General features: G+C 44.1%; 1 protein-coding gene across 4 annotated transcripts in view; it reads left to right on the top strand.

The window, feature by feature from the left end:
• Positions 1-25190, top strand: part of FAM135A (family with sequence similarity 135 member A) — a 165484-nt gene that overhangs the window by 14133 nt on the left and 126161 nt on the right. For 3 of the 4 annotated variants that reach the window (XM_088471157.1, XM_088471177.1, XM_088471170.1), the window contains exon 2: positions 8939-9006. The gene's annotated coding sequence lies outside the window, so the exon portion shown is untranslated. Of the gene's footprint in view, positions 1-8932; positions 9007-25190 lie in introns of all 4 variants that reach the window. The other variant, XM_088471165.1, reaches the window with a different exon arrangement.

Raw genomic sequence — 25190 nt, forward strand, 5'->3', positions numbered from 1 at the left:
ACACCAAGATCCGGCTGCTGTGCACCGTCTCTGTCACTGCTGTCGCTCTCCTCTCCTCCGGGTCACGTCATAGAGCCGCCCACACATTTCCTAGACCTCCGGACCGCTGACCCTCTGCCTGTCGAGCACACCATGCCTGACAGCTGAACCCTGACCTTGGCTGTCATGGCAACCTGCCAGACAATCTGGTTGCTCGCTGTCATCTCTTTCCGTCTGCCAAGCATTGATTGCACGCTGTCATCAGTCTGTCCAATCTGAGTCAGTAGCAGGTGGAGGAAGCAAGTTGACTAGGAGGTGGGGGCTGCTGAGGTCAGCTTGGCGCCGGGGCACATCCATAAGGGCAGGCACAGTGTCCCACTAAAACTGCCTTGCGGGAACGCTAAATGTGTAGACTGCAGTACAAGGACCTATACTAGGGGCAGGTGGGAGGAGTGCTAATCCAGGAGAAGGAGTCTAACCTTCAAGTGTACATTAAATACACACACACAGGAAAAAAGGGGAGGGGGGGGGCTGGACTGCACACCCTAATTTCAAACATAATAAGCTACCATGCTTCCATGCAGAAAAAAGAAAAGCATATGCACTAAGAATACTGATAATCAAAACATTTATAATTAACATGTAGTTTAAATATGGTTCTTGGTACATGTTTGTCCAAAAAAGTATGCCCACCTACCACATCAAGGTGAACTTCATAAGGTGGGTCCCTAACATCCACCAAAATATCATATCGTGTGTACCCAGCTTTAATGTATTTTGCTGGCTCAGTGTTATCCCACTTGCTTCTACAGACAGAAATCCTCAAGACATGATTTGTTGGGAAAACTTGAGGGCTGAGGTTGAGAACCACTAGTTTAGAGTATAATTATTGTTTCAGAAAGTGGGATGTTGTTTTAAAAAATGGTGTGAATCTGCAGTTAACGTTTAGCAACCAAGTAGGGGTGGGGGGAGTGGGTACTATTTACCCGGGCCCAGGCTTGCTGGAGGGGCCCGGCGGGGGCCGGGACCCAGCGCCACCCCCCCCTCCCCCTCTTACATCACAGCAGCCCAGCACACGCTGCTGCGTGCTGGGCTACACTAGGAGACTGCTCGCGGCTGCTGAACAGTAGCCACAGCAGTCTCCTATGGCTGTGGGGGGAGCTATCACACTGATCGCACCCCCCACTGGCTATACGCCAGGCTTCGGGGCTCACACCGCCGCTCAGCAAAACAATTTTGTGTTTTGGTTTCCTCCTAAGGGGACGTGACCACGCCTCCCGCAATTAGGCCATGCCCCCATTTACCCAGGCGCGGCTTTTGGCGTGCCTGCAACCGGCATTTACTTTCATTGTCCACTCTAGACAGACCAAATCTGATGTTCAGAAATAACCCTTCTATTGTGACATTCTGAAGTCAGTTCAATTACCCAACGTTCCCTCACAGCTCAAGTAAGTGCAACTATATATCGCACTTACAGTACTTCCGGACTTGCAGATTTTTGTTTGCAGCCCCCAAATCCACGTGTACGTGACGAGATTGGGCAATGAGGGGGGTTCCTCTTTGTGGAAACCAAACCAGTGGTACAAATGCAACCCCCAGGTAACAATCATGACTAAGGTTCACAGCTCCTGTTAGATTAGACATGTATTGTGCTGGTGATTTGACATTGGGCTTGGTCCCTGTCTTGCTTGTAGAGCAGTGAATATTGTGGCTCATAAGCAAGGACAACACTCAGCGAGAATGGCGAATAAAAGCTCTTTTATAATAGGGTTGCACTTTAGGTATTTGGTAACGTAGGATCCTACTTTAGGTATTTGGTGCAGTAACCCATGGTATTTTATTTCTAGAATAGCTGTAATTGGGTGTTGTTTAGGTCATTTTGTACCTACTCAAGTTACCTGGTATTCCAGGCTGGTACATAAAACTGCATCTGAGAAAACCAACCAATATTCAAGAGAGTTTAACATTGAACCATTTCCTCACAATGGTCACTATAATTTAGGAAACACTGCAATGTCCAGCAACAGATAATGGGGTTTATTTACTAAGCCTTGGATGGAGATAAAGTTAACGTAGATAAAGTACCAGTCAATCAGCTCCTAACTGCCATGTCACAGGCTATGTTTGAAAAATGACAGGAGATGGTGGGTACTTTTATCTCCGTTATCTTCATCCAAGGCTTAGTAAATAGACCCCAATGTCACTGGTTACTGCAGCTCAGTACCTGGGGTGCTTACTCTAACAGGTTTGTCAACTTCCCTGACAAGTATTTTGTATACATTTTCAGCTAGTCTTTAGTTTTAGATGTCTGAAGATTGAAGGTTTTGGTTTTTACTACTTTTTATCCTGTATTTTTTCTATAGTTGAAACCTTTAATCCAAAAGACCACATTAAATCCTAAAACATTTTTGGTATGAACAAGTTACATTGTTCAGTGATAACCTGACATTTTGTTGCAGTTTGTTAGTATATGTCACCTTCCATTACAGACATCTGTAGCTGTTCCCACATCATTTGGACACTGTCTTTAATGAGATTTGTTGCAGGTAGAAAAGAAAATAATGGGTTACAGTAATTTAAACTCTTGTTGCAGAGCAACCCTGAGTCTCTGTCGGAACATAAGTGAAGGAGACTATTTAAATTGTGGTGTGACGCATCATCATTGCCCCTCCCCCACACACACACTACATAAAGCTACCTTGAAATGTGGGAAGATCGGGCCGCGATGTGATTCAATGTGAACTGCTTAATCAAGCCAGTTTTAGAAATCTCGTAGCCAATTTTATGCCAAAAATTCTCAGTTGTATTGAGGTTTGACTATTTGCCCTAGCATTTAATTCACTTGATAGATTGTTCTCAAACCATTTCTCTCAATCATTGCACCATGCCATGGAGCGTTGTGGTCTTGAAAAATGAATTAATCTTCTTGAAACATCCTGCTTCAAAGAACTTTACAATATTTTTGCCCATTCATCCGTTCTTCAAAAATATGAAAACGATTAACACCAGTTATTGACATGCAGCCACAAACCATAATCTTAACAAGATGTGTTATAATCAGATTGAGGCAATCTTTGCCTTTGCTATCCATTTTGACAAAAGTTCAGGGGACATGAGTTGCCTATCTGCAAGACATTTGCCCCAAAGGACTCTAACTTAATGTAATGTTATTCTCCTTGGGTGCCCTGATCATGGAAAAGTACATCCATGGCCAAAAGTTTTGAGAGTGACACAAATATTGGTTTTCACAAAGTCTGCTGCTTCAGTTTTTATGATGGCAAATTGCATATACTCCAGAATGTCAGGAAGATTGATCAGATGAATTGCAATTAATTGCATAGTCCCTCTTTGCCATGACAATGAACTTAGGGCCTGATTCAGAGCTGCTCGTAAGCTGCCGCACGTTCGCTCCGAGCGATGTTCGCACATCTGGGCATGCGTATGGGTCGTAATGCGCATGCGCCAACCAGTCGGTGCGGTCGGAAAACGTGTGTTCGTAAAATTGCGAGTGCCTGCTAATTTGAGTGACAGGATGAGGCATTTGTGGGTGGTAACAAGGGAATAAATAGCGGAGATGACATATGATGCGAGCGGCCAGGGGGCGTCTTTTCAAAATAGCGAGCGCATGTTTCGTTCGCTCGCTCAGACATAGAGGCGTCAACAGACCGCAAAGAGCGAGCGCTCAATTTAAATAGCCGACCCCTTTTTTTGAACGAGCGAGCGCAAATAGCGTCCGGCTCTGAATCAGGCCCTTAATCCCAAAAACAACATTTCCACTTCATTTTAGCCCTGCCACAAAAGGACCAGCTGACATCATATCAGTGATTTTCTCGTTAACACAGGTGAGAGTGTTGACGATGACAACAGAGATCACTCTGTCACAGATTGGAAGCTTTAAAAGGAGGGTGGAGCTTGAAATTATTGTTCTTCCTCTGTTAACCATGGTTACCTGCAAGGAAACACTTGCAGTCATCATTGCTTTGCACAGAAAGGGCTTCACAGGCAAGGATATTGCTGCTAGTAACATTGGCCCTCATTCAGAGACGTACGCTCTGAGCAGAGCGCACGCTCTGAATGAGGGCCGCCCTCCATAATTATGGAGCGTCCTCCTGTACGCTCGTATAGCTGTGGGTCACCACCCACAGCCTATACGAGCGTGCAGTTTGATGGTCGCGACCATCGCCACTGTGAGCCGGAGCCTGCGGTTGAGGTTTTCAACCACAAGGCCCGGAGTGATTTTGGCTCTATCAGAGCCAAAATCACTCCCACTGACATCACTAGTGATGTCAGTGGGCCGGCTTCTGACGGTAGGCGTTCCCTTGGGAACGCCCCCGGCAGGGAGGCACGCCCACCAAAGGGGGCATGCTGTCAATTAACATCGACAGCACGCCCCTTTTGATCAGACACAACGAGCGAAGGAAAGTCCTTCGCTCGTCGCGTCTGGCGCATGCGCACGACGGAGCTCCCTCCATCGTGCGCATGCTCAGTGCAGACCATCGACCCACTTGCGAGCGGACAGCCGCTCGCGAGTGGGTCTGAATCAGGCCCATTGCTCCTAAATCAACCATTTATCTGATCATCAAGAACTTCAAGAAGGAGAGGTTCAATAGTTGTGAAGAAGGCTTCAGGGCACCCAAGAACATCATCAAGCGCCAGGACCGTCTCCTAAAGTTGATTCAGCTGCGGGATCGGGGCACCACCAGCGCAGAGCTTGCTCAGGAATGGCAGCAGGCAGCTGTGAGTGCATCTTCACGCAGTGAGGCAAAGACTTTTGGAGGATGGGCTGGTGTCAAGAAGGGCAGCAAAGAAGCCACTTCTCTCCAGGAAAAATATCAGGGACAGACTGATATTCTCCAAAAGGTACAGGGATTGGACTGCTGAGGACTGGGGTAAAGTTATTTTCTCTGATGAATCCTCTTTCAGATTGTTTGGGGCATCTGGAAAAATGCTTGTCCGGAGAAGGAAAGGTGAGCGCTACCATCAGTCCTGTGTCATGCCAACAGTAAAGCATTCTGAGACCATTCTTGTGTGGGGTTGCTTCTCAGCCAAGGGAGTGGCCTCACTCACAATTTTGCCTAAGAACACAGCCATGAATAAAGAATGGTACCAAAACATCCTCCAGGAGAAACTTCTCCCAACCATCCAAGAACAGTTGGTGACGAACAATGCCTTTTCCAGCCTGATGGAGCACCTTGCCATAAGGCAAAAGTGATAACGAAGTGACTCCGGGAACAAAACTTCGAAGATTTGGATCCATGGCCAGGAAACTCCCCAGACCTTAATCCCATTAAGAACTTGTGGTCAATCCTCAAGAGGCGGGTGGACAAACAAAAACCCACAAATTCTGACAAGCATTGATTAGGCAAGAATGGGCGGCCATCAGTCAGTATGTGGCCCAGAAGTTGATTGACAGCATTCCAGGGCGAATTGCAGTGGTCTTGAAAAAGAAGGGTCAATACTGCAAATATTGACTTTTTACATAAACTTAATGAATTTATCAATAAAAGCCTTTGACACTCATGAAATGCTTGTAATTATACTTCAGTATACCAAAGTAACATCTGACAAAAAGGTCTAAAAACTCTGAAGCAGCAAACTTTGTGAAAACCAATACTTGTGTTATTCTCAAAACTTTTGGCCATGGCTGTATTGGTTTTAAGTGTTTCTTTATTTTTTTTGATAATTCTTGATACTGTAGATTGATTACAGTTCTTTTTTTATATTCATATTCCTGTTAGACATGGCTTGTTTTGCTAGAAGTACAATTTCAAGGTGAGTTTCCTTGTGAAGCTTGAGAGATGGCTGTATTGTTGAGGTTCCAAATGCCAAAGAACGTTCAAGCTATTTATATTAATTGGTCAGCTATTGTCCACCCGAACATTGCATTGATGTTATGTTTCTTTCTGTGGAGTTTTTGAGGTAAAACTTTATAACTTAGCTTGTTGCTGTTACATATTTGGAAATTATACTAAAATTTGGACAAAATGATATATTAACCTTAACAAAATTGTATTGAAACACAAAAACATGGTTCCAAAAAGTGATGCAGGGCGCTTTGCTACAACTGTATAAATATATCTCAAATAACGGTTTTAATTGCTCTTTAGGATTATGCATAAATAAACCTGAAATTTATGTTAACACATTTTAGTTGAGAAAATTGTGCCAACTTTTTTCTTTTGAATGTGAAAACATATTTAATGTAATTTTATTTAGAAAATGCTCATTTAGACTGCCATTTTTCTGTAACATTTGGCCCAAAACCTTTTATCTGTACTTTTAATCTTCTATTATAGGAAAAAGGCAGAACCTTTCCATTTTGATAGTTTATTTTTTTCGACATAAATTACACAGCAACGCCAATTTTAAGAGGGCATCCTTTTATTACCAAGTCAGATAAGGCTGCGAATGAAGAAATGCATGTCAGCATGAAATAGCAGTGTGTAGCTTTCACATGTACTAGGAACAGGTGCTTCCAGCATGTCATTTTCAGAGAGTGTTCTTGTTTATCTTTTTGTTACCAAATACTTTTCACTGGGATTATGATGACACAATTAAGCAAATGTCTATACTGTACTACACATAAACCATACTTGTCAGTGTAATGATAAATTCTGTCTGGTAATCAACCTCAAAACTATTTTTACTGTGCAGCTTGTGTTTTGTGCGGTCCAGCAGTGTTACATTAGAGTAGATCTTTTACTTTCAGATTTTTTTCACGAGCACTTTGATTTATTGTTTACTTGCGAGTGACTGTGTAGCTAAGCCGTCGTTTTCAAATAATGTGCAGTTCACTGGAATCACCTTGATTTTGAGAATAATAATTTACAGTCCTGCAGCACTTGTAATTTATACAGTGCCGTTAAAGTTTCTAGTCTTGTTTCACACCCTGCTTAGCCTTGACAGCTGCATAGATAATAAGAATTGTGATGGCAAATTGGCTCAGTCAGAGAAGCTCTAAATACTTTTCCACTTTTTTGTTTGGTAACACATATTCTTAACTGAACTACTTTAATGTTGTTTTCAGTGTACCAAGCACGCAGCTTCTGGAAATCGCCTGTCCTTTTTTTTTTCATTATTGTACGTATACGCTTAAACTGCTTGTTCATGATTGTGACCAAATTAGATGATTCTGGTCAGCTGGTGCTCTGGCTTCAGCCGCCAGATAATGAGGCCTAGTTAGTACATTTTCCAACACTGACAGAATCGCAGTCATCGGTGGATTATTGTAATTGCCTGAAAATGTGGCACCTTGCTGATCCCAATTAGATGAATTGCTGTTGTTTTTAAACCACAAACTGCTGATTGTATTTCTGTTCTATTGACATCTACGTTTAATGTGTTTTGTAGGCAAACCACACTGTTTTGGTAGTCTAGATATATGGCTTGAAGGCAATCTCCATCATTTCCTTGGCTATTGGTTAAAGCCTATTTCTATTTGGTGCATGTTAATACTTCTTTTCAAGCCACAAATAATACAAGTAGCGATAAATTATATGGGAAATAACAGAATTTTAGGAAAAAACCTGTAAAGTTTAAATCGATAAAGGAAGTGGTTTTAAAGCGGCAGTGGGTTAGTCTTTGTTGTGATGTTTTAACCATTTCCACATTGGATGTTTTCCGAACCTCACGCTAAGCTAGGTGCAGGCTGTGCTCTTACAGGGGTTTTTCAAATGACTGCAAATTGAGCACATACATGAAACCTAATTTGCAGGCAAGGTAGAATTCTTGGTCCGTAGATTATGCAGTTTGTAAATATATCCACATTTATTTTTATAAACAGGTGAGCAAAGCAGCAAGATAACACAAAACATATCCCAGGTACAGACTATCAGACTAAAGCATTTCATTACAAGCACTCAAAATAACACCTTATGTCCCTATATCGATAAATAGTTACAGCTTTGACGTTTATATTTAGTTAGGCTACTAAAAAGTAGAATCTCATTGGTACACATGCAGTAATGTTACATGCATTAGTCATGAGCTAAGAACACAAAGTAAAACAAAAGGGATTGAGATGCAGCAGAGCTGGTTGTTACTGCTGGGGGAGCATGAACTACCAGTTCTTCTGAAGTACAGATTCTATGGAATGAATTATGACTATTTTATTTCATAAACAAGCTATATAACAGGAAATATACAGATAGTTGCAGAGATTGTAGTAAGATACAATTGGGGAGATGTATCAAATCTTCAAAAGAGGACAAGTGGAGAACCATATGTTCTGCCTCATTTATGTCTCAAATTAATCACTGATCTGTCTTGATTACATATAACACTTTTTTATGTGTTTATTACATCATATTACCAATTTTGTCGTATGCTGGATGCTGCAATGTAAATATAAGGATGAGCACTGTCACCTAGATGGTAAAGAATTGAAATAATTTAATAGAAAAGGGTAGTAAATTTCCTCTGCAAGGCAGGAATACCCCTGTAAATGCACCTTCTCATCCCCATGTACCTGGCTTCTCCCATTGGCTGACAAAACTTTGCATACCCCAGACACTGCTACACTGGCCTGCGATCTGTGTGCATCCCTGTGAATCTGAGTGCATGTCATCCGTGTATACTGTATGAGAGATCTCAAAGGAGCATTTGTGCTACAATTGTAGACTTTTTTATTGGAACTCCTTAGATCTTTCCAGCTGTTGGAAACACTTTAATCTAAATGCCATTTTAGATGGGTACATGTTGAATTTAACAGAGACAAAATTTCAGCAGATTTTTGTTGTCCTGATTTGGAGTGACTAGTCACATGGATAGTCATGTCACCGTGTCTTGGAGCAGTTCTTTTAAAGTAGGCTAGAAAGCTTCAGGCAACCGGGTGGGAAAGACAGGAAGCAAATTCCTGTGTTAATTGATTAGTGTGCTTGTGTGTGTGTGTCCTCAGAAGAACAGAGAGGCAATGAAATATTAATAGTAAGGAATTTCTGTTTTATTTTCCGAGGTGCAGACAATGTGCTTGTGGCAGCACGCATGGATAACTGGAAATAAGCTGCAATGGAAACGCCTTCACCAGAGGTAAGACCTCTTTTCTTTCTAACTGTGTTTATGTAAGTAAAATAACATTCTTAGGCCTGTATTCAATTTGAGACGAAAAGCCGTTTTCGCGTGTTTTTGGCGGAAACTTTTTGCCGATGACGTCATTTCGCAAGGCGGAAAAGTATTGCCATATTCAATTTGAAAGACTTTCCGCCTCGATGCAATGTAATAGGTAAAAAAGTTTCGCCTATGAATAGCAGGCGGAAAAAAGTGCAGAATTGGGGTTTTGAGGTGCAACGTTGCGGGACCTGCAGTCCCCCAAAGGTAATCTGTGTCAATTTAAAAAAAAAAAACACTTAACACCCCAAAAAAATCACTTTAAATTTGGGGGCAAAAAAAAAATGTTGGGGGACAAAGTTAAAAACTAGCGAACTTTACTCTGGGGGGGTCCCCAAGTATGCCCCAGGTGTTTTTTTTTCATTGCAGGTGCTTGCGGCAGGTGGGTTTTTCAAAAAAATTTTTATCTTAACTTTAGCAACTTTTAAATATGCTGACCCCTATTTTCAAGTAACCCATAATTTGCTGGGATAAGTTATTTTCTGCAAAAAAATACTATTCTGCACCACTTATACAAAAACGCTATTTAGCAGCTATTGAACCCGTTTAAAAACAACAAATACCTTCAGCAAGCCAAATCAGGGGGTACCATAGCTAACCCCCATGTCAGAGCATCTTTTGGGGGGTGTCAGGCTGATTTCCTCAAATCTGACAGTACTCTCCGCCTGTTCAAGTTTCGCCAGGTCCCGTTTTTCCGTACTTTCAAATTGAATATGGGGATACGCGGGCACGCGCACGATACTTTTCCGCCTACAAAACACGCGATATAGGCGAAAAATCTGGGAGGCGGAAAAGTTTTGCAGGTCCGCTCAAATTGAATACGGCTCTTAGATGGTAAAACTGCCTTTTTATGCTAGTGTCACAAACATTCTATTCTGCTTCGCATATAACTGGTATTTGATCATTCTGCACTTACTCATGAGTGGCGTTCCATAACCAGTATTTGTAGGTTCAGACAGGGCCAGATTAAGCCTTCGGGGGCCCAGGATACTTAGGACAAGGGGGCCCCTTCCCTCTTGTCAGTACTGCTCCCTGGCAGTGCCCACTGTCTGTGTGCCTTCTTTTGGGTAGCAAGGGACCGATTCTGCCCATCTCCAGCTGCCAGCAGCGGCTCTCCCAGCAGTGCGGCAACTGTTGCTGCCAGTGGCTTGCTGGCAACTTTCAGCCTGGGGGGCATATGCAAGCAACTGGCCCTAACTTTTCTAACCACGCATTGTAATGGGAAACTGGACGTGACAAAAAACATAACCTGTAGGCGTAGTCTGTCTAACATGAATGTGGTTTCAAAAGCCAGTTAAATAAGAATTGTTACAAATATCAAACTCATCTGACAAAGCAGAGACCATTCTAGTGGTCCCTACAGTGACTGGATGAAAGCGCAATGAGATGTAACAAATGATAAATGGTAATTTATTCTTAATAAAAAATTAAAACTAGCAATGTATCTATCTGTGGAACGAGGTATAATAATAATCTCGAATAATAGAGGTAAAACCAGTGAAAATGATCCTGGTACAAGTATATTAGCGGTGGTATTGTGCACAATACAGGCTGACCTTAAAGTTGTAGCTCCATGTTGAGACTTCACTTGAAAACAGAAGGCAGTGTCCGGAATGCCGTTCTGATGCGCATCAGAACGGCATTCCGGACACTGCCTTCTGTCAGCCTGTATTCAGAGCCGCTCGCACAATGCGAGCGCTCGCTCTGAATGAGGGCGGCCGCTTCTAAGTTCAGAGCCGGCCTCCTGGACGCCCGCTAGGCTGTGGGTGACCACCCACAGCTTTAGCGAGTGGCCAGGCTGATGGTCGCGATGGTCGAGACCATCAGCGCTTGCGACAAGACCCTTGTGGTAGGGTCTCATCTACCGCAATCCCCAGTGAGCTTTCGGCTCTATTAGAGCCGGAAGCTCACCACTGACATCATAAGTGATGTCAGTGGGGCCGCCCCCAAACGGCAGGCGTTCCGTCGGGAACGTCTCCGTTTGTGTAGCCACCCCCCCACTCTGCCTACAAAACGGGGCGAGCTGTCGATCACCATCAACAGCCGCCCCTTTTGTAGTGAGTCCCGGAGCGACAGAATTTCTCTCTCGCTCCGGGGCTTGAGACCCTTCAGTCTGCACTGCTGCAAAATGTAACGCTCACTACTGTGTGGGGTGGGTATTCACCTCTGCAGACCAGCTTGCTTGACCTTCTGCACATCTGATCAGTGTAGGCAGCAGCTGAATTCAGATGTTAGTGTTCAGTCTCCTCTCGAGTCCAATTCGCCGGGGTTTGTCGCTCCTCATTGACGCTGGGAGGAAGCGTAGTCCCTTCAAGCCAGACCGCTGTAGCTGTCTAAAGGTGCGTACACAGTAGACTGTTTTTGGAACTATATGCCCGATTCTGACGCATCAGAACGACCTATCGTTTAAAATTGTCTAGAGTATATGCCCTATGTCGTCCGGTACGTGCATACCGTGCATTCGTCAGTCACATCGTAAGGTTGTCCTGACGATGGGTCTGATGACTTAATGCATCGGGATGCAGATTGGGCCGACATGTCGTGCACAGGATCGTTTATTGTGTACCAGCCACCTGATATGACGGTCTGTTGGTGGGGGGGGCGCCGGTCGCATTGCTGGGTACACACGTCGCTTAGTGTGTACCCAGCTTTACCCTTCAAGTGCAGCATGACTGTGCAGGGGGCAGGGTTGGCACTGCAGAAAAGTCTGCACCCTCTGTACCTAAGATAGTTGGCAAGGCAGTAAGAAGAGAATGCTGCCTGGACGCTTTAGCACCAAAGCTGGGTCGGAGCAGGTCCAGATGGGGGGCCCCTGAGAGAGGGGGGGCCTGGGTTAACTTGCTCCCTGCGTCCCACCCCCGCCCCCCTTCCTTAATCTGCCTCTGATTACAGAGAACTAGTTATAAAACTCCAGCTATTACTAAGTCTCTTTGTAGGAGTGATTTATGCCTCCCTGTCACCAATTATGAGTTTTTACTGGAATTTTTTTTTTTTACCACTTTATAGCTGTTTTAGTATTTAAGTGGTTAAATATTAAAATCACCTACAAAACCAGTACTGCAAGCTTTTTTCATTTATTCGTGGAAATCTCAGCCTTGTAGTGTCAGCGCATAAAGTTGTTCCATTCCTAATTAGCGATTGAAACAAATTTTCGATTGGCTAAATGTGCCTTGCACCTATTTACATCTCTATTATTATATTAAGAAATAAGGAGTGCTATGGTAACCATGCAACCTTATATAATCAAAGCCAAAATTAATAAGTAGGAGCAGGTTGGAACTCCACTGCATGATTATTTTATATTTTTGATTTGCAGTGTATTTAATTTTTTTTTTTGCAAATCTGACATAGATGTGACAATCCAGCTATCAATTCTGTCACCCAGTTACCATTATTTTTTTCTACTTCTCCTTTAACCCTTTATCTCCTTTTTGTCACTCTTATTGAGATGAGATGCATGTACCATACGATAGCTTTGCAGTGAGTGTAAGCCAGTGGCAGGAGTTATTTGCAATATAACTGGGGCTGGAATGTGATGTTACTGGTGGTATTGGAAAAGGAGCATTAATATGTTATACCCCTTTTCCACCAAACTGTCGGGTCTGACCCATGTTTTCGAACACTGTTTCAGCCCGTTTCAGAGCCAGGTCAGACCCCTTTCACACTGCACCTTGGCCCCGTTCACACTTAACCCATGTTTGCTCTGCAAAACTTGTGCATGTCATTAGAAATGGACATTTTCTGGAGATGATATCATCTCTGAGCTCACCTACTAGCTCCAATCAGCAGCTTTTACCATGACCCGGGTCGAATAACCCTTGTCGCAACGTTCACACCGCACCATTACTTGGGACCATGCCAGTTCGTCCCTTGTAGCTAACAGGGTCTGATTCCCGGGTAACTCGACCCGGTTAACTTTACTCAGACCCTTTCACACCAAACCTCGCCCTGGGTTGCCCCAGAAATAACCCGGATTAAAGTTTATTGGAAAAGGGTTATTAGAGAACAGGCACAGGGGTACAGACACTTTGTTTATTAATTTCTTGCTCAGAGGTATTAAATAACATTGTCTAGCATATCCATTTCCCTATCTGGTGTTCAACTTTGTTATAGTTCCTTTTGACATAGCATATCCATTTCCCTATCTAGTGTTCAACTTTATGTTATAGTTCCTTTTGACATATTTTTTTTTAGAAACAAACTCCTATTTTAGTGAATATGGGCATGTTTTAGTTGCCTCTAGCATCTTAATATTATTCTTAATAGAATAAGATAATAAAGAAAATATTCATTCAAAACATTTGCGAAAACACTTTAAAGTTATGATTATAATGTCACACAGAATAATTTCAAAAGGACTTATTCTACCAGGTTCTGTATATGTTATGCCTATATGAGCGTTATAACATCCACTAACTTGTAAAACCACAGCAGTGATTACTACTTATTGTTTAAACTATGAGATTTTCAGTGCCAGCTGACTGCAACATGTAGTTGTACAGATGTGTCGTCATACACCTAGCCTCAATACGCCATGCGGCGTGGGTGAGCTGCCAGGTCCCATGCGACTTGGCTTCTGCTGGGCATCTATTTTGTGCGAAATGCGTCTGTCACAAATGGATGCGACAAACGGCTTCACAAGACTGCACTGATTAATGTGATGTGACACTTTTATATCTGTGCGCAACTGAATGTGTATATGAACGAATTTAGCGGCAATAATTCAGTGGACGTTGATACGTAGCTCTCCGTATACAAATTCAGACTCAGTTGCACACAGATATACAAGTGTTTGCATATTTGAAGCGGTTGAAGAAGGGCAGTTTGGCATGACTGCAGTAATAGTGTATGAGGTCACATCTGTAGCTATTTATTTTTTTTATTTAAAGTATCATGCACAATGCTGGTGATTATATCACCCTGCAAATGGTAACATCCATGTTTTCTAAACATGAAAATGCTTTTCTAAAGAAATATGATATTTGAGTTTAAATAGCATTTGGGTATTTTTCATGTCAAACGACAATGTACTACTCTCCTCCACTCTGCAGCAATTATGTAATGTTAATGGAAGAATTCCATTGACTTATAAAATCTGGGTTTCATAAAAATTTGAGACTATGTATAAATGGTTGTCACACAGATTTACAGCTGTATGCACATTGTGTAAAATCTGGAATGGTAAGTGTTCATACTGATACAAGGCCTCATCTTTTCATTGTAAGATGTGCATCCCATTGTGTGGCAGAAGGACATCCTAGGCACAAACCTCATGTTTGTTTACATAGTATTGCTGACATATTTTCAATATGATTAGTCTCTATCCAATTACTCAATCAAGGGCATTTTTTTCTAGGTACTTAGTTTTGCCTCCTCATAGAACTTAGGGCTCGATTCAGACCCGCTCGCTAGATGCGTATGCAAATTCAGCAAGGCAGGCGATCACACGACAAGGCATTAGCACTCCCACTATGTCTTAGCTTGCGATCGCATTGTGTATGCAGACACCCACCAGCCTGTCTTAAGACGTCCACTTGCACACGTCATCTCCAGAAAGTGTATGCAACTATCGGTAACGTCGAGTACCAACGGATGCTATCGCAGCACTTGTGGTTGACCATACCCTGCCGCAAGTACTGCGAGCGCTTCAGTGTAGATTTCAGCCTAGTGACACGTACTATGATGCTGCTTCTGAATTATGCACGCCTCTGAAACGGCGTTAAGACGCTCAGGCACGCCTGCGTTCGCACCTCCACTCCCCCGGTTTTAGCGGCCAGCTCCTGTCACCACCCACAAACGGCTTCTCCTGTCACTCATTCATCCGGGCTGTCTATGCGCAGCGAGAGAACGCTTCCCGGTCGCTTGCACTGGTTCACGCACACGCATTACGATGCATGTGCAGAATGCAAACAATCGGCTGGCTGCATGTTAACGCATCTTAGCGAGCGGGTCTGAATCAGGCCCTTAGTACGGCTTGTGCAGTTTTCTAATACTACATTTTTCTATGCTATATACAATTAAAATATGTAAATGAATGATTCATCTTACTGTGAACCACAGTGCTATATATCCATACCTTCCCAATTATAGCTATTTTGAAGCCAAATCTACTTTTGCACACCATCTTGTATATCATATCTAAGTTGTTCCTCTTTTACCATTTGTGCTGGATTGCGTGCAGAGCATATGGGGCCAGTAGGAACATATGATATCTCTCCTACTGGTCTGTGCAGTCACCCACCCCCATTTCCACAGCCAACTAGTTGGCTAATTCGGTTCTGTGGGCCAAGGTACTTTGTCATCTTTCACCCAAAGTAACAGACTGCATCACCAGGGGATCTGTTTACTCCACCAAAACACACGTTTTCTCCAATTTGCCCGGCCATATGAATGAACACAGAAAGGGGAAAAGATGTGATCATTGATTCTGTTGCCTGGCTCTTGGGCCAAGCAGCAGGATTGGTCTGTGTTTGGGTGCTGCAAGTCTCAGCCATCACAGTGCAGCTGGCAACTACCAATGACTGATATCTACTCAAGCACAGGTGGCAAACTCCTCTGTATGTTATATTCCATGCATGGCTACTGCATAACCCACGTACTTACTGCTGTACTTGTATGAGCCAATGTACAGACCAGCTGCTGCAGCGTAGCTAAAAATAAGTTGAAATAAAGACGTCCTATGCCAGCACCTGTTCCTATTGATAGTTGTCAGCAAACATTTGAGCAGGGCTCCACACCCTAGGGTAGACATGGAAAAATCTGCCCTTTCCTCTGTATTGGTTGACATTGTCTTCTCCGGTGTCAATTACTCTTTTAAAGGTTTGTTCTGTGATTATCAACCCAGTTTTATATATTCTGTTAATCTATTTCCCATACTTCAGATTGGGGAGGAATGGACATCTGAGGGATCCTGTTGAACAGTGCTGAACATAACACTACATTACCAGGATAATTTTGAGTTCTCTTATCTAGCTGTTGCTTTTATATATTTAGAGTAGAGATGAGCGGTTCAGTTTTACTCTATTATGTTTGGATCTCGTAGCGCAGCGCTGAGACACATAGGAATTTATTTTAAACACGTACAAGGTCGCAAATGAAGCACAGCAGAACTTGGGGTGAGAAAAAGCAGCAGCCACTGCATTATAGCACTTAGTATACAGATTCAGACTCCTTCACACACAGATACACAAATGTCGCACATCAGATTGATCAGTGTAAGCTAGCAGAGTGGTTTTGTCATTCCAGTTGTTTTATTTATAAGAATACCAGTGACCTGCCCCAGCTTCACATGGGATCAATTTCATCTCACCACAGGCCACTGCAACTCACCACAACACCCTGCTTCTCATTCCTACCCCCTGCATCTCACCATTGTTACCACAATCCCCACTGTTGCTGCCCTGCAGCTGGCTGGGGCCTGGCCATTGAGATGTACTGGGAAGAGCAGAAGGATCATGGATGAGAGATTTGTATTGCAGCTACCGTATGCATTATCAGAAACACGGATGGGTGGCTGAGCGGGAACGTCACTTTGGAGAGGTAGCACTTTATAGTGGAGTAGTGGTGGCCGGAGTCCGTCTGCAGGTTCAGCGTAGGGATGGACATCTGAATCCAATGGTTACTAACCATCAATGTTTTTGTTCTGATGGTAGAGTTTTGACCATTTGATGGTGGCGGTAATATGTTTGCCACCATTGAATGGAAATCGTTCGATGATGTTCAAATGGTTGTGTTTTTTTTTTGTTTTGTTTTTTTTATGCCTCCCGTGGCTCCTTCCTGGCTACTGTGTCTGCATCAGGGCATCTTCATGGGTTCGTTGGAGGCTGTCTCTCATTCTCTGTCTGCCTCAGACGTGAGCCTGCTAAGTCCCTGCCTCTCTAGGCTGCTGCTAAACAACTGGGCACATTGCTATCTCTGATTGGCTCTCACTGTCTCAGAGAGCCAATCTGACCGCTGCCCTCGGCCCTGCAGCAGTCAGTCACTCACACACACAGCTCAACAGGTTTTTTTTTTTTTTTTTGTGACTTGCTTCATTCCAAGCCTCAATTTCAGATGCTCTCTTGCTGTTTCAGTACCCTGGCTAGCTTCTATACTGCAGCTTGGTGCAAGATTTTTTTTCTGTGACTTGCTTCACTAAAATCGCCACTGCTCTGCTCCCTTTTGTCACAGATGAATGGTTCATACAACTAAAACCTTTCTCAACCAATACTGTATAGAATAGTGAAAATCCCAGCAAACTCCGTCCAGTGGTTCAAGAGATTAGTCCAAACTAACAAACAGACCCCTAAACCAGGGACTTTAGAAGTAGAAGAAAAGGCGGCACTCACAAGTATTATCTTCAGTCACCAATATTTATTTATATTCCAACATATGTTTTGGGCAGAAGCCCGTCATCAGGGATCTGCCCGAAACATACAGTCAGGTGCATAAATATTGGGACATTGACAGAATTTTCATATTTTGGCCTCTATTCACCACCACAATGGCTTTGAAATGAAACAAACAAGATGTGCTTTAACTGCAGACTTTCAGATTTAATTTGAGGGTAATTACATCCAAATCAGGTAAACGGTGTAGGAATTACAACGGTTTCTATATGTGCCGCCCACTTTTTAAGGGGCCAAAAGTAATGGGACAAACTAAACAATCCTAATTTTTAATACTTTGTTGCAAATCCTTTGCAGGCAATTACAGCCTGAAGTCTGGAACGCATAGACATCACCAGACGCTGGGTTTCATCCCTGGTGATGCTCTGCCAGGCCTCTACTGCAAATGTCTTCAGTTCCTGCTTGTTCTTGGGGCATTTTCCCTTCAGTTTTGTCTTCATCAAGTGAAATGCATGCTCAATCGGATTCAGGTCAGGGGATTGACTTGGCCATTGCATAACATTCCACTTTTTAGCCTTAAAAAACTCTTTGGTTGCTTTTGCAGTATGCTTCGGGTCATTGTCCATCTGCACTGTGAAGCGCCGTCCAATGAGTTCTGAAGCATTTGACTGAATATGAGCATATAATATTGCCCGAAACACTTCAGAATTCATTCTGCTGCTTTTGTCAGCAATCACATCATCAATAAATACAAGGGAACCAGTTCCATTGGCAGCCATACATGCCCACGCCATGACACTACCACCACCATGCTTCACTGATGAGGTGGTATGTTTTGGATCATGAGCAGTTCCTTTCCTTCTCCATACTCTTCTCTTCCCATCACTCTGGTACAAGTTGATCTTTGTCTCATCTGTCCATAGGCTGTTGTTCCAGAACTGTAATGGCTTTTTTAGATGTTGTTTGGCAAACTCTAATCTGGTCTTCCTGTTTTTGTGGCTCACCAATGGTTTACATCTTGTGGTGAGCCCTCTATATTCACTCTTGTGAAGACTTCTTTTGATTGTTGACTTTGACACATATACACCTACCTCCTGGAGAGTGTTCTTGATTTGGCCAACTGTTGTGAAGGGGTTTTTCTTCACCAGGGAAATAATTCTTCTGTCATCCACCACAGTTGTTTTACGTGGTCTTCCAGGTCTTTTGGTGTTGCTGAGCTCTCCGGTATGTTCTTTCTTTTTAAGAATGTTCCAAACAGTTGATTTGGCCACACCTAATGTTTTTGCTATCTCTCTGATGGGTTTGTTTTGAATTTTCAGCCTAATGATGGCTTGCTTCACTGACAGTGACAGCTCTTTTAATCTCATATTGAGAGTTGACAGCAACTGATTCCAAATGCAAATGTCACACCTAGAATCAACTCCAGACCTTTTCCCTGCTTAATTGATAATGAAATAACGAGGGAATAGCCCACACCTGTCCATGAAATAGCTTTTGAGTTGATAGTCCCATTACTTTTGGCCCCTTAAAAAGTAGGAGGCACATATAGAAACCGTTGTAATTCCTACACCGTTTACCTGATTTGGATGTAATTACCCTCAAATTAAATCTGAAAGTCTGCAGTTAAAGCACATCTTGTTTGTTTCATTTCAAAGCCATTTTGGTGGTGAATAGAGGCCAAAATATGAAAATTCTGTCAATGTCCCAATATTTATGCACCTGATTGTATGTTGGATTATAAATATTGGTGACTGAAGAGTGCCGCCTTTTAATCTACTTCTTGTATCTGTGGGATTTATCCTTAAGGAAGGCGTGTGTGTGTGTGTGTGTGTGTGTGTGTGTGTGTGTGTGTGTGTGTGTATGTATACACAGTGCTCGAAGTCTGCCGGTATGTAACGGTATGACATACCGGCACTTCAAGCTCTAAGCAAATTTTTTTTTAAGTAGTTATCTGGCCAGTAGAGCTTAAAGCGGAGGTGTGGATTGAGTCGCACTCGTCTCAAGCACGCTCCGGAGCCCTGCTGTGCTACTAAACTGACGGCTTATTAGTGACGTGACAGCCCCTCATACTGCTGCAGTCAGGGGCGACACAACCCTTCCGCCAGTGCACTGCACTGTACCAACTCCCTGTCCGCCGCTGGTCAAGATCATCATCATTGATGATCTGCAGCAAGTGGGGAGGACGGTTCCCACTGAGCCGGCTGGCTTTGGCAGGGGGATCACTAAGGTAATCCACGGACCGCGAACAAGTAGCTGTTGTAGGGCCCTTAAGGAAATCTCTACAGGAGGGGGTGCGGAGCTGGTACTCGTGACATCAGCAGCAGCCACTCGAGTCCGCGGCGCGCAGCACAGTCTCCTCCAGCTAGCCAGTCGGGTGCTGAGTGATACGACCGGCTGTGGCCTCCGCTTGTCAGTCCCCTGCTAGCGGCTGCTGAAACAAGGCTTTTGCTGCTAGAGTGGCAGGGAGCTTCAGCGTACACAGGTCAGTGTGGACCGGGGGTACCAAGATGGAGTGGACTGTGCTGCATGCATCTATCACCGTCTGCACAGAGCCACCATATATGCAGCTCAGCCTGGCCCCTAATGTCTGTCAGCACTGCCGGGTTTATGAGGGAAGTGTGGGGGGGCACAGTGATATGGGGGGGCGGGGTCTGTGCAGGTTCTGTGTCATATAGTGTGTGACAATACTCCAAGACAAGGTCAGTGCCTGTCCCCTGCATACACCATACATATACTAGTCTATGCCTTATGTGGGCACACTGCCAGACTCCTGCTTATATAACATGTACTATGCCCTATGTGGGCATACTGCCAGTCTCCTGCATATAACATGTACTATGCCCTATATGGGCACACTGCCAGTCTCCTGCATATAAAATGTACTATGCCCTATGTGGGCACACTGCCAGTCTCCTGCATATAACATGTACTATGCCCTATGTGGGCACACTGCCAGTCTCCTGCATATAACATGTACTATGCCCTATGTGGGCACACTGCCAGTCTCCTTCATATAACATGTACTATGAGCCTGAATCAGCTTAGATCTCAAGTGCAAATTTGCACGCAGCCGGTCGATTGTTTCGCTCTGCGCATGCATACGCATTGCAGTGCGCGAACTGGTCACTGCGGTCGGGGAAGCGTTAGCAGGGTATAAGTAGACCCAACGCTAATTGACTGACAGGAAGTGCCATTTGTGGGTGGTAGGGTGAACGCAGGCTGTTATAGGGGTATGCATAAATAAGCCTCTTTGTCTGCATACGTAGCCAAAGCTGTAGATACCAACAGGAAGTTTAGCAATGTCTGAGTGAGGGTCAATGTCAACCACAATTGAGCATATGGGTCCGATGGATCTCGATGTTTTCGCAGTCTAGCTAAGTATTACGGCTATGAGTAAAGGGAAGGAGGCGTCTTTATGTAGTTCTGGGTGTCTGCATATTATGCTGCAACAGCAGTGCGAATGCATTCATTAGAATAACTTCGCAGTGGACAAGTACATGCATTCGCATCCTTGTGATTTGTGTTGAATCAGGCCCTACGCCCTATGTGGGCACACTCACTGCCAGTCTCCTTCATATAACAATTATTTACTATTCTCTGTGTGGGCACGCTGCCAGTCTCCTGCATATACCAATTATTTACTATTCTCTGTGTGGGCACACTGCCAGTCTCCTGCATATAACAATTATTTACTATTCTCTATGTGGGTACAGTGCCAGTCTCCTGCATGTGTATATATAATGCTCTATGTGGTTAGGTACACTGCCAGTCTGCTGTATATATCCTCTATAAACGGGATGCGTTCGGCATCCCGGCGGCCGCGATGCCGGCACTGATAATTACGGCACCGGAATCCAGACGCCTCTGACAATTCTGGCGCCAGCATCCTGACCACCGGTATACTGAACGTAAGTAGCGGGGTTGGGAGGGATGGTTAGGGAGAGACACTAGGGTTAGGAACTATGGGTGGAGGGATAGGTTTAGGGTGCAGGGAGAGGAAGGTTAAGGTTTGGCACTAGGAGGGGAGGTTAGGGTTAGGCATCGGGGAGGGTTAGGGTAGGGAGAGGGGGAGGCTTTGCATACTGGACAACAAGTGTTGGTATGCTAGCCCTGACGGGATGCCGGTGTCGAGATTCTGACAGACGGGATCCCAAGCGTCGGCATCCCATACCCAACCCTGTATAAACTATGCTGTATGTGGGCCACTGATACCGGGATAAATACACCTATTTTTTAAGCAGTCACCTTCCCTGGTATGTAATTCACAGTGCCCAGTACACACTATGCATGTACTGTGTTGTATGCTGACACAGTAGGACTGCAGAACAAGCATAAGTACCAGAGTGCCCTGTAGCTGGAGAAAGAGTATACATGCTTGTGTCCCGGGACATGGGCAGTAGGTGAAGGGCTGTCCTCTGCCTATGTCTGTATTTGTAAGTCTGTTTCACACTGCTCGGCCAACCTGTTAGAGGCACACTCTACACTACCTCTGTATTGGAGACACCCACTGGGTACTAGGACCCAGCGCTTGCCAGAGGCACGACCACCAACCTGTGCGATGTCTTGCTCTCTCTGTCCAACATAAAGAATGTGCCTCTGAGTAAAGGCCCCCATACATCAGCAATTGATTGTGTATAAAAATCTTTCCCTTTTTCAATCGATTGTGGCAATTCTGCAATCGATTGAAAAAGGGAAAGATTTTTATACACAATCGATTGCAAATTGCACAAATGCTGCAATCAATTGCTGTTGTATGGGGGCCTTTACTCCCGTAGTGGGAGCACCTTAGCAACCCCATATTGGGGCATTTTCATTTAAACTAGGAGAATAAAATGTTTTTGTCAAAAGCAACTCTTCTATGTAACTAAATATAAAATACTATCTATATTAGATGTATAATGAAAAACTAACACAGACTTTAGAATTAAACAATTTCTTTAATATAAATATCCCCATATTGTATAAGAATTGGCACATCGGTAACTGTGCCAAACTTTTCTGGAAACCCAACCAAGCAATGTGATCCTGTTGTAACATTTCTTGTGCAGTTAAGACAATGAAAGCATAGGTTGTAATAGCTACAGCGCTTCTTTCCTGCTTACGTTTTCAGATCTGTCAGTGTCTCCCTTTATTTTGTAGGGCTTTTCTGGCTGAACCAAACAAGTGCCTAGCAAATGCTGCATAAAATAATTTACAATGTTTCATTGGATTCATCATCTTATGTAGAATTTTATTTTAGACAAGTAGGCAGTCAACTGCATAAACCCAGGGCTGAAGCTATATGTCCACTGCTGGCAGCTGCTGCTTTATAGTCTGCTGAGTCCCGGACTAGCTTCGTAATCTAGGAACCCACAATACATGTGTGGGGAGCATCTCATTGGTGACCGCTGATCCTATACTGCAGCAAGCGACGGTGCACCCACCACTGCTGCTGCTGCATGGTCAGCTGTGTCCCGGGAAGTCTTGTCTGACCCACGTCATCATACAGTGCAGCTAGCTGGCTGCGGGCTCTAGGCACTGGTGACCACCCAAAACAAAAAATGCAGAAGAGCTCCTGTGGATACTGCAGAGCCAAAAGGGTGACTATTTTAGAATGGGTTAAATTTCCCTTCATCCACAAGGAGGTCTAACATCAGTATGTACTTGGACTTCCCTGTAATTTATATTCCAGCACCCACTAGCAGATACTTATTGCCAGCTATTATCCGACTCCATTCCTCCCCCCACCTTCCCACTCTGTCTCTCCCTGTCACTTTCTGTTCATCTGCCGCTGCCCATAACCCTCTGCTTTTCCCATTCATGCTCTGCAAGTCACCCTCTGCCTCTGTCCGTACCCCTATGCCTATCGCCATTACCCTCTGTTCATCACTTTCTGCTACTGACCATTAACCCATCTGTCTATGTTCATCACCCTCTGCTGTTTTCCCTGTGCCTCTCTCATCACCCTCTGCTCATCAGCCTCTGCCTCTGGCCATTATACTCTGCCTGTCAAACCCTGCCCATCACCTTCTGTCCATCATTCTTTGCCTCTGCCCATCACCCTCTGCCAGCAGACCCATCTGTGGAGCCTCCGAGGAGCACCGCTGAAATCAGGTCCTGTTGAGTTCAAAGGGGGCACATATTAATTTATTAAAGGGAGCATAGATTATTATTATTTGATCAAAGAGGGCACAGATTATTATTAGACAATGGGATGTTTTCTGTATCGTTTGGTGGTCACATTGCACAATACCATATGCCATGGTATATTAATTTAGCATGGGGTCTAGAAGGCTTGGGCCCAAAGCATTTTTTGCACCTGGGCCCACCACTCACAAGTGACTTTGTGCGGCTGGCAGAGCAATAACTCAATCTTACTCAGCCACACTGCGGAGTCCTGTAATGTGCTGCCGCCAGCCTATGTGTGACCTTACTGCCACCCGTCCCCCACCACTAGTGCTACCCTGACAGCCTTCTGTGACAGGGTAGTCCCTCATACTGGCCGTTGTGGTGACTGTGTGCGCTGGCTCAGCCCTGGAGCTTGTTCCTGCTACTTGGCCTCTTAATTGCTGGGGATTCCCCCCTTCCTTGTACCACATTTGCTGTCACTCGCTCCTGCATTGCTCGCCTCCTCATCTCCATTCGTCCGGATGGATCCCTCTCCACTCAACCTTTACAACACTCAGCCAGAGTAGAAAAAGGAGGGGGATTTAACCCCCTATTGTTCCTCAGCACACTGAATAGTACTTGCAACAATATATGAAGACTATATGGTCATAGAAATTCAGAGATATTGGTTGCATGCATTTGCAAATACATGGGAAGCTGCTAGGCCACGTCACTGCTTCTCTGTCACTAGCAGTCCCGAACACTAAGGGGTTCACGTCTGGGGCGCAGTGCACCCCGAAAAACGTCCAGCCCAGGACCCCCCCAGGGCATCACATGAAAATTGGAAAAAGGGTGATAGTGCAGTGTAAAGTATAGATGTGTAAGACTAATTAATGAGTGTTTGAAAAAAGTGGTTAAAATATATGTGAAATATTACATTAAAAAAATACAACATAACAAGTGATGTGAAAAGCAACTATGTGTATTAAGTGGTGATGCCATGAGGGGGCCCTGCCAGCCCAGCCCCGGGGGCCCTATGCCTAAACGCTCACCCCAAATGTAAAATGTACCAATTATAAGGCCTCATGATAAAGGCACATGTACATTTTGTTAAATGTAAGGCCTCCTGATAAAGGCACATACATAAATGCATCCACATTGAGAGCCAGCTTACCTGGGAGTCACCCCTGGGAACTCCAACTAGCACTACTAGAACCAGCATGCCCTACTAATGCTGGCTCCTTCATGCAACTCATACCAAACAAACAAAAATGGCAGCTGCTCAATCAGCCAGAGTCAGACTGCCTCCTTCTCAGCTCTGTGTGATGTATGGCCACACTAATATTAATATTGAGACATAGGTTCTACTTACATCACTGTCATGACCTCTAAATTTTCCATACCCCCACTTCAAAATTCCCACTTAGACCACTGTGTATACATACATACATACTGCACACTTTGAGCAAGAAAGACACTCCACGCATCAGAGTTGTCTGTTACCTAGCATGCTGAGAGGGGCTGTTTGGAGCGACTGAAGCCCCAATATTTGAGGGAACATATATATATATATATATATATATATATATATATATATATATATATATATATATATATATTAGGGATGTGCAGGCTCGGATAGGTTCGAGTTTGCACGTTGAGCTCGGATTTTTCCCTCCAAAAAAACGGAAC

Source organism: Taudactylus pleione, unplaced genomic scaffold (genome assembly GCF_031769625.1).
Source record: "Taudactylus pleione unplaced genomic scaffold, aTauple2 ptg000015l, whole genome shotgun sequence".
NCBI classification, from domain to species: domain Eukaryota; kingdom Metazoa; phylum Chordata; class Amphibia; order Anura; family Myobatrachidae; genus Taudactylus; species Taudactylus pleione.